This window comes from Marmota marmota, unplaced genomic scaffold (assembly GCF_001458135.2).
Source record: "Marmota marmota marmota unplaced genomic scaffold, marMar, whole genome shotgun sequence".
In the NCBI taxonomy this organism is placed as follows: Eukaryota; Metazoa; Chordata; class Mammalia; order Rodentia; family Sciuridae; genus Marmota; species Marmota marmota.
Window position 1 is genome coordinate 30,236,159 of NW_026000037.1, and position 10,466 is coordinate 30,246,624.

Below are 10,466 nucleotides of genomic sequence, written 5' to 3' on the forward strand. Positions count from 1 at the left end.
AAAAAAAAAAAAAAAAAAAACACAAACAAAAGTGTATGCAAATGTATGTGATATTCTATATAAATATTTTTATAGTTTCTTAATAAATTTAAGGCCTGGGTTATGTAAGGTATTTTATCTTTAACTATCACACTTTGTTAATTAATGTACTATTTATTACCTTATACAGAAAATTCTACTAGTAAAATTGTTATTTTTGTTGGATCTTTGACTTTTGATGTTACATAGAAAAACACAAATCTTTTGGCTATATGGAATAGAGATAAGCTCCTGGTATTGATGCATATATAGAACCTGCTTTATAATTTTGATTGTTCAGATGAGAAAGAGTAATGTTGCTCATTCTGTGACCCTCCAATCACCATTTTTTTACTTGGACTTTAATTATTTTCTATCTCCTTCAGATGACCTTGCTGTAGAGACCTTTTCTATTCCATTGTAAGAAATAGAAGCATGTTCCATAATTTTATTGTCATTCATTAGCAACGACCTTAACAGATAGGCCCAGAAGTATAACTGTTGCCACATTTACAAAAGGCTGCCTTAAGGCCTTGCAATTTATTAATTCCTCTGTCTTATCTAAGATAATGGTTTCCAATCTGTTTCTCATTTTAAAACTTTGACAGACAAGACAGTTAATTCTAATGCAAACTCCCATCTTTTGCCCTTTCAAAGATTACCTTCTCTACTATATTTTTGGAAAGAGGAAGTATTCTCATATTCCTCCTACATTTTTCAATCATCAGGCTTTTCAATATGATAGTTGATTATTGTTCTGTGCTGTTTCAACCAAGATATCTGGCCCAATTATTTTCCATGAACCACTTACTCCTCAACCCACCCTGACACACACATAGAACCATTCATACAAATATAAAATACAAACATGGTAACATGATCCATGATAGTGTAAAAACTCCAAACTAAAAATTAAATCATGTAATTTATTCTATAAATCACTCTGGCAACACCCACCACTGGAGGTTGGTGTGTGGTAAATTCATACTGAACCCAAGTCTTACACTTCATTTCATGCAAAAGACTAATACCATATCTCTGGCTCCTTCCCTCCTCTTTTCCTTGTTATTTCAACTTATCATTCCCTCCTCTTTCTGATTACCCATTCTCCAAAGAGAAATTCTCTCTAGCCTTTGTCCTTAACCTCTCAGCAGGCCTAGGTATACATAGTTTAAATTCAGTAGTTCTCAAATGACTGCCCGTTAGAATTGCCTCAGTAATTAAAAAGAAAAAGAACACACACACACACACACACAAATGATATAGTCACAGAGATATTAAGTTACTTAATATGAAGTTCTATGCAGGTTAAACATTACTATAGATAACCTATGCTAGTTATAGTTAACCATGGAATTATAAGATAGGAATAAAATCAACTTTATTTGACAGAGACCATGATCTCATGAAGAAGATTTCAGTTATGAAATTTCCATCCCCTCTTCTCCTTTACAAACCCATTGCCTACCACTGAAGAAATTTTCAGAAGAACTTGACATTGTCTCATATGGGAGAAAATCAGATTTGGAAGTATTTTTCTTTTCTAGTTTGGAAAGTCTTTAACTTGAAAAACAGCATTTTTAAAATTTCATCAGTTGACTCCAGATCTCAGAAATCATTGTTCTTTATTCTATGCCTGAATCAAGCCCAAACACCAGGCAGCTTATAGGCTGATTACTTTATTTTGGTCATCTTCCACTGCTAATATATTGGCTTCAAACTGCATATGTGTCTTATGCTGCAGATTTTCTTACCTGATTTTTTTCCTTTAAATTATTCAGACATTGTGAGCCTTAAAGTTGCATACTTATCTCTTTACATTAGCTATTAAAAATACAAAAAAAACTATTTCTAGTAAAAATATGTAATTATAAAAAGTACATTTTATCTCTAGTATCATTTTTTCTTCCCTAGATATTCCCTTAGTGCTAATTTCCTCACATTTTAATTGTTCATTTTATCCCATTTCCCTCACATTGAGAAGGTATATAAAACACTTTTTTATATAAGGTTAGGTATATATATTTTTTAACATATCAAATCATATGTTATAGATGCATGACTTCAAAGTTGAGTACATAGACTTTAGGGAATAGCTAGAATTACCAGGAAAATCCAACACATTGTTGGGTATTGTTTAATTTTTGTTTTTCACTTTTATATTTCTCATCCTTTAAAAATGTCTATTATCATAGATACATCAAGGAAAGAAAATTTCAGACTACTATCCCTGATGAAAATAGATGCAAAAAATAAAATTCTGGCAAAGCACATACAAAAACATATTAAAAAGATAGTGCACTACAATCAAGTGGGGTTCATCCCAAGGATGCAAGGTTGGTTCAATATATGGAAATCAATAATATATCACACCAATAGACTTAAAGAATATATGATTATCTCAATAGATGCAGAGGAAGCATTTCATAAAATCAGCAACTCTTTATATTCAAAACACTAGAAAAATTATGGCTAGTAGGAACATACCTCAACATTGTAAAAGCTATCTATACTAAGCACAAAGCCAACCTCATTCTAAATGGAGTAAAATTGAAAGCATTCCCGTTAAAAACAGGAACAAGACTGGGATACCCTCTTTCACTATATCTATTCAACAAAGTCCTTGAATCTCTAGCTAGAGCAATAAGACAAAAGAAATTAAAGGGATATGGATAGGAAAAGAAGATCCAAAAATTCCACCAGAAAACTTCTAGAACTAATAAATGAATTCAGCAAAGTAGCAGGATATAAAATCAATTGCCATAAATCAAATGCATTTTTATACATAAATGATGAATCTACTGCAAGAGAAATTAGTAAAATGATCTCATTCACAATAACTGCACATTCAAAAAAGAAAATGTTTGAGAATCAATCTAACAGAAGAGGTGAAAAATCTCTTCAACGAAAAGTACAAAACACTAAAAGAAAGTATAGAACACCTTAGAAGATGAAAACATCTCCCATGCTCTTGGATAGGAAGAATTAATATAGTCAAAATGGCCATACTACCCAAACTGTTATAGATTTAATGTAATTCCTATTAATATCCAAATAACATTCTTCATAGAACTACAAAATTTAATAATGAAATTCATTTGGAAAAACAAGAGACCCAGAATACTCAAAGCAAACCTTAACAAGAAGAGTGAAGCAGGTGGCATCACAATACCAGATTTTAAACTATACTACAGAGCAATGGTAACAAAAGTGGCATGGTATTGGTACTAGACATGTAGACCAATGGTACAAAATAGAAGGCACAGAGACAAACCCACGTAAATATGGTTATCTCATATTAGACAAAGGTACCAAAAATATATTGGAGAAAAGACAGCCTCTTCAACAAATGGTGCTGGGAAAACTACAAATCCATATGTAGCAAAATAAAATTAAACCTCTCTCACCCTGCACAAAAATCAACTCAAAGTGGATCAAAAACTTAGACACTAGAAGAGAGACCCAGCACTTAATAGAAGGAAAAGTAGGCTCAAATCTTCATCATGTTGGCTTCAGGACCTGACTTTCTTAATAAAACTCCTAAAGTGCAAAACATAAAATCAAGAATCAATAAATAGGATAGATCCAAACTAAAAAGCTTCTTCTCAGAAAAGGAAACAATCAATAACATGATGAGAAGCCTTCAGAATGGGAAAATATCTTTACCACATACACCTTAGGCAGAGCAATAATCTCCAGGACAAAAAAAAAAAAAAACAACTCAAAAAAATTAACACCAAAAGAACAAATAACCCAATTAATAAATGGGCTAAGCAATTGAGCAGACACTTCACAGAAGAAATACAATCAATCAATATATGAAAAAATGATCATCATCTCTAGCAATTAGAAAAATACAAATCATACTACTCTAAATTTCATCTTACTCTAGTCAGAATGGCAATTATCAAGAATACAAACAATAAGTGTTAATGAGGATGTAGGGGAAAAGGTACTCTCAGACATCTCAGAAAATTGATGCACCCACTATGGAAAGCAGTATGCAGATACCTCAAAAAACTTGGAATGGAATCACCGTTTGAGCCAGCTATCCCACTCAGTGGTTTAATACCCAAAGGACTTAAAATCAGCATACTACAGTGACATAGCCACATCAGTGTTTATAGCAGTTCAATTCACAATAGCTGAACTGTGGAACCAACCTAGATGCCCTTCAACAGATAAATAGATAAAGAAAATGTGGCACATACACAGAATGGAATATTATTCAGTCTTAAAGAAGAATGAAATTATGGCATTTCCAGGTAAATAGATGGAAGTAGAGAATACTATGCTAAGTGAATTAAGCCAATCCCCCCAAAAACCAAAAGTCAAATGTTTTCTCTGATAAGTGGATGCTGTTCCATAGTGAGGCAGAAATGTAGGGAAGAATGAACAATTTGGTTTGTGGAGAAGGGAGTGAGATAAGGGGTGGGGCTATGGGGACAGTAGAATGAGACAGGCACTATTAGCCTATACATGTATGATTATACTACTGTAGTGATTTTGTACCATGTACAGCCAGAGGAAAAAGAAGCTGTGTTCCATTTGTGCAAAATATGTCAAAATGCAATCTACTGTCATATATACCTAATTAAAACAAATTAAAAATAATAAAAATGTCTATTTGTACATGTATATATAAATTATAATGTTTACTATCATAATAAAGTATAAACTACTTGAGTAATCTATTAATAAAGAATAAACACATCTTATGTGAAATCTTTTTTGTTAAGCTAAATAGACTATGTAAATAAAAATAAGAAGTTCAATATAACTGATGCAGTTATCACATTAAAACCATTTTCTCAAAGTAACACTTGGAAAATGAAGATTTTTTTATGAAGCAGAAATTTCTTGTAGAGTTTCATCTAGAGGGCAGGCCTTAGATCTCAGATTAACCCAGGCCATGCCTTACTGCCCTGAGGATCGCTGTCTCTTTGCACCCATCTCCCATTTGGCACACTACTGAGCCATGACATAGTGGAAACCTCTGGAGCTGACTCTAAAGTTGTAGGAATTGAGAAGAAAACAGGGTCAGCAAAGGTCACCAAAGAAGACTTCAGAAAGGTGTAAGACTTTTACTGACTCTTGAAGACTGAGTAGCAATTGGATTAGAAGAGATACATAAGATAGTTCCCTAAAACCTAGTTCAGATAAAGAACCAATTTACTAAATGCTGTCATTTTTAGAATGAGAGGGAGAGACAAGATCATTTCATTGAGAATGATGAGAATTAATCTACGATGACAACCAGCTCACAATCCATCCTATGCCTGGGTACAGATAGGAATGCAGTTGAACTTTATATTCTTTCCAATTTTTGAAAGCATTTATTCAAACATTTATAAGGTCAATAAAGACCCAAGTTCTCAATATTCTTTATTAAAAGGGATTCAATAATAAAGTGCTAACGAATTACGTTTGTTTCTTTCATCTTGAGAAAGGCAAATCAATACAAACGTTAATGGGCAATTATCTTATAGCAACAAATCACTAAGAACTCCATCTTTGTGAGTAAATAAAATAAACTCTGCAGATTTCAAAGGTTTTAAATATCTTAATCCCCTTAAGGTACAAAGTTATGAAAGCTTAGATAATATGCATTCTCTTTTAAATCACTATTTTATCAAATAAGAAATACAAACCTTTTGGGTCCGAATGGAATTTGCATTAAACATACTTATAAAAACAATTCCACTCTCAGGTTTGGAATGTTTCCTCTCAGGGTAAGGAAAAGAATCTATCACATTTTCTAAAGCATTCATTGTTTTTATTTTTTCTTTTGAAAGCAATTATACTGTGCTGTTTTTCGTATGAATTAAGTTAGTTCTCATAGTCCTAGTGTGGCTAATTTTGACTTTCAAGTAGCATATGAGAAGTAAAATGCATTGTCATTCTCTCGTCTTCTTCAGATAGAAGAGGACTGAAAGCAGCTCCATGAAGAAATTGTTTTAATTTGTTCTGTTGTAGCATCCCAAAGGTAAGCTGTAAAACTGAGATAGCAGGTTGCATAGCTGCATCTTCAGGAGACACCTAATCACACATTTCTTCAGGAAAACATCCACCTGTTTCAGAAAACACTGCCATTCCATTTCAGGTTTATTTTTCAACAGGGAGAAGGCAGACAGTTTGTTCTTCAAATGCTTCATTTCTATGTCATGCCTTAAATAAGTAAAACAGACAAAGGTGGTGTATGCACCATAAAAGAGATTTTTCTCGACAGACGTTGGGATATTTTTTTCATCATCATGGCACTTGAAAAAAATTTCCTAATTAAGACGTTTACTAATTAGAGAAATACATGCTAATTAAAGGTTCAGATACTGAGTTCTGATGTCGTGAGTTAAAATCTACTTAGGGGCTGTATAACATGGACAAGTTATTTAACCTTTCTATGGCGTTTCCCAATATGTGAACTGGGAATTACAAAACTGTTGTGAGGATTAAATAAATTAATGTTTATAAAAGTACTTAATATTAAGCACATAATAAATGTAGCAATGTATCAATTGTTATAAATAAAAATGCAAAGTATATAAATAATAAAAGGGAAAATTATATATCTATATGCTAATAGGTTTGGTATGTATTATGTATATATTTGGTATATATATTATATACCAAATTTATTATTAAATATATTTTATGCCCATTTGAAGTTTTAGCATGGTTTAAGTTTAACATAACATTGTCTTCATAAATTTAAAATTAAAGAAAAATATTTTGGTATTTCACTTAAAAAAGGAGATGAATCTTTTCCATGGAAATGAGATAAAATTTCTTGAAAATAAACCATGAGTCATTGCTATATTTTCAGCCACTATCCACGAATTTTTAAACTAAAAGTTAACATTCATTTGAATGCATAATGACATCCCATATGTTTAGAAAAGTGCAGTTTTTAGTCCTAAAACTTACTACCTTGACAGTAAACTTGTTCTAAAAATTATTAGAAATTGTCTATGCTTATTGTAGAAAGGTAGGTAAACACTAGTTCTTTTTTAGGAGGAGAAAAAGATTTTAGTAGTACTATTAAAAATCAATAAAAATTGGATTGCGGGTATGGCCTAGTGGTCGAGCTCTTGACTAGAGTGTATTAAACCCTGAGTTCATCTCCAGTACCTACCTCCCTCATAACACAATAAAAAATTATTGTCATTAATGTCAATGGACATCTAGATGTAAATGCGTACAATTTTTTTTACAGGCAACATACATACACATTATACATGTATATTTTTTATCATTATTTTCTAATTTGATTTTTTTATTGAGCTATACCTAATATTTTAATAAAGCACAGTATATAAATGTGTTATGCTTGAGCTTTCAGAATACAGAAATTCAGAATATGTTGGTAAACATATTCCTGCAAAAATTTTAAATGAATATAAATGAATACCTTTTATTGAGGATTATGTATATTATAGGAGATACAAAAATGACTGGCAGCCTCCTTCAATCTTCCCTGAAAATTAATGACCCTTTTGCAAGTACTTGAGAGCAGTATGCATTTATCTTTCATTTTTTACAGTAAGTTGCAGTTGTTTCTCAGTCTATATTGGTGGTACACTGAAGAAAGTTTTCATAATTTCCTCAGAATTAACTGATTGGAAGACAGTTAAATGGCTTAAAAAGTATGTATACAAAAATTGATGAATAAATGGTCAAGCATGATGGCTTTCTTGCCATGAAAAAGTTCACAATCAGTATGTCAGTAGTTGAATTTATCAACACTGCCTTAAATTTGCCCGTTTACCTTTATTGTCTCTCAATTGATGTTAGGAACATAGTCCCTGTGGCTTGAGTACCATTCACCTAACTGGTAAATCCAATTAACCACTAAATTCTGTATATTTTAGATACTTAATTAAAGAAAAATACCTACATAGGCACTACTGTTTCACTTAGACCCTCACTGTCTTTGTTTTAAATAATTTCAACAGCCTGACCAATGGCCACCCTTCCTATAATTTTGTTTTTCCTAAACTCACTTTCTCAACTAACAGGGTAATATAACTAAAATTCAGATAAGATCCTTTGCTTAACATTTTTCATGTCCCTAGATTCCTCATGATTTTAGGATTAAGTCAGGTTCCCTAGAAAGTCTTTCAAGGTGATCTGTAAATCAAGAACAGTGATATCCAAAATTTTTGATAAAATAATTTGAACACTTATCCTCATTAATTGATATTAATCCATTATACATGTTCACATAAAAATATGCACAAAAGTACAAATTTTTAAAAAATGTGCAGTAAATGTTAAGTGTCAACAGTTAAAATGCTTTCTTTTCTGTATTGGATCATCTCATTTAGTTCCCAGGAATGTGTCGTGCTCCTTAAAACACTGCCTTAAATCATAAATACTTCTCTGCTTTTCTTTTGCACATCTTCCTGCTTCAGACTTTACTCTAGTAGCATCGTACTGTTCAAAGTTACCCCTATTGCTTGTGCACACACACTTCATGCAATGTCTTACCTCTATGCCTTTTCTCATGTCATTTCTTCTGTGCCTTTTTATACAGAAAACTATTATTTGGACATTAAGACTAACACAGATACTCTTCCAGAAAGCTTCTTGATGATCTCAGTCTAGGTCCTTGTTATGGTTTGATCTGTTTTATTATGTTTTGTTCCTTAAAAAACTCATGTACTAAAAGCATATTCCCAATTCAGTGAGGTTCAGAAGTAGAACTGGATTATGAGGGTTGGGCCTCATTCATTGGTTAAATGGATTAATCCATTGGTAGTTGAATGGATAACTGGGAGGTGAGACCTAGAAGGAGGAAGTAGGTCATAGGGCCATGCCCTTGGAGGGCTTAACTTGCCTATAGCCCTTCTTTCTCTCTGGGTCCTTGCTTTCATGAGCTGAGCAGTTTGCTACACAATGCCCTTCCAACATGATGTTCTGCCTCCTCTCAGATCTAGAGCAATGGAGCTGACTGACCATGGACTGTGACTTCTGAAGCCGTGAGCCAAAATAAATTTTTAAGTTATGCTTTTCAGTTACTTTGCTTACAATGTTGTGAACCTGACTAACACAGTCATTATCTCACTCTCACAACAATCTGTACTTTTCTTGCAAGTTTTACTTAACACAGAATATCATGCAGTTCACTGTTTTTGTACTTGACTTTCTAGTAGATTGGAACTAGTTTTATTGTATATTAAATTTACAATGTCCACCTCTAGCTTTCCTTATATGGTAATTGAATAAATGTTGATTTACTATTAACAATAATATAAATAGAATCACGTAAATGGCATCAATGTTATTAAGTAGAATATTATCTAGAGTACAGAAGAGTAAAATGGGTGTGATGACATGAAGCTACTGTTCACCCACAATCTACTGAGCTCACATGAGGAGGGCAGGGGGTGCTTGAGGCTTCCCCCTGTGCCTCCAGGCCACTGAAGTCTGAATCAACCTGGTAGAGTTCAACCCTGACTTTCTGCTTTAAATGATTCCCAAAGTGGAATGGTCAGTACTTCGGGAGGCAGCTGATACCTTGGACCTAGTGTAGGTGCTCAAAGAGCAAATTGAGGGCTACAAGAACAACAGACATTTCTGAGAAAGATGCACCATATGCTGCTGGAGGTGGACTTGCTGGAGGGCACCCTGCAATGCCCAGAGTCTGGACGTCTGTTCCCCATCAGCTGTGGCCCTCAACATGCTGCTGAATGATGAGGGAACTGATACTTAAGTGTGTCAGGCACCAGTTTTACATTTTGTCACCCAGTGTGTCTTTATTGACATATTCTGTTTGCTAGATCTGCACTGTGGGGCCCCAGCCCTTGCCCCAATGTCACACCAACTATAGTGTTCCTAGCTCCATAGTATATCTTTTTTCTCATTAAATGTTCAAAACCGAAGAAGAAGAAGAAGATGAAGAAGAAGGAGGAGGAGGAGGAGGTGGAAGATGAGGAGAAAGAGGAGAAAGAAGGAGGAAGAAGAGAAAGAGGAGGAGAAAGAAGAGAAAGAGATGATCAAATTCCACAATACCCTTTGATGGCATGCCCCAGTGAGATAAGTAACCAAAAATTTAACATATGGTCCTTTGTAAGACCTTTAAAGTCTAAATTATAGCAGCAAGACATATGAATTCTATTTGATTAGTGTCTTATGTGAATTTGAAAAAATGAAAATGTTACATGCATGGAAAGCAGTGATTCTAAAATGTGATTTACAATACTGAATGTAGGAACAAAAAATAGTAGAATAAAGTGAAATGTACATCACAGCCAATTTGAACTCATTCTAGGGATTTTAAAAAAATCTTTATTATAAAATGATCAATTGGTATAACTCATCAGATTAATAACAAAAAGAAGAAGAATTATATAATTTCCCTAATAAATATAAGGAGATATTTGATAAAATTATAAATCATTTATTAATGACATTTAGCATATAGAAATAGAGGAGAACTGTTTTTGTGG

The 10,466-nt window shown here is 33.1% G+C and overlaps 1 protein-coding gene and 1 pseudogene across 1 annotated transcript in view; one reads left to right on the top strand and one right to left on the bottom strand.

Annotated features, from left to right (window-relative positions):
* The window catches only part of Lrp1b (LDL receptor related protein 1B), a 1,807,788-nt gene that overhangs the window by 482,813 nt on the left and 1,314,509 nt on the right, over nucleotides 1-10,466 (bottom strand). The window lies entirely within an intron of this gene.
* On the top strand, nucleotides 7,870-9,730 carry LOC107136826 (annotated as a pseudogene).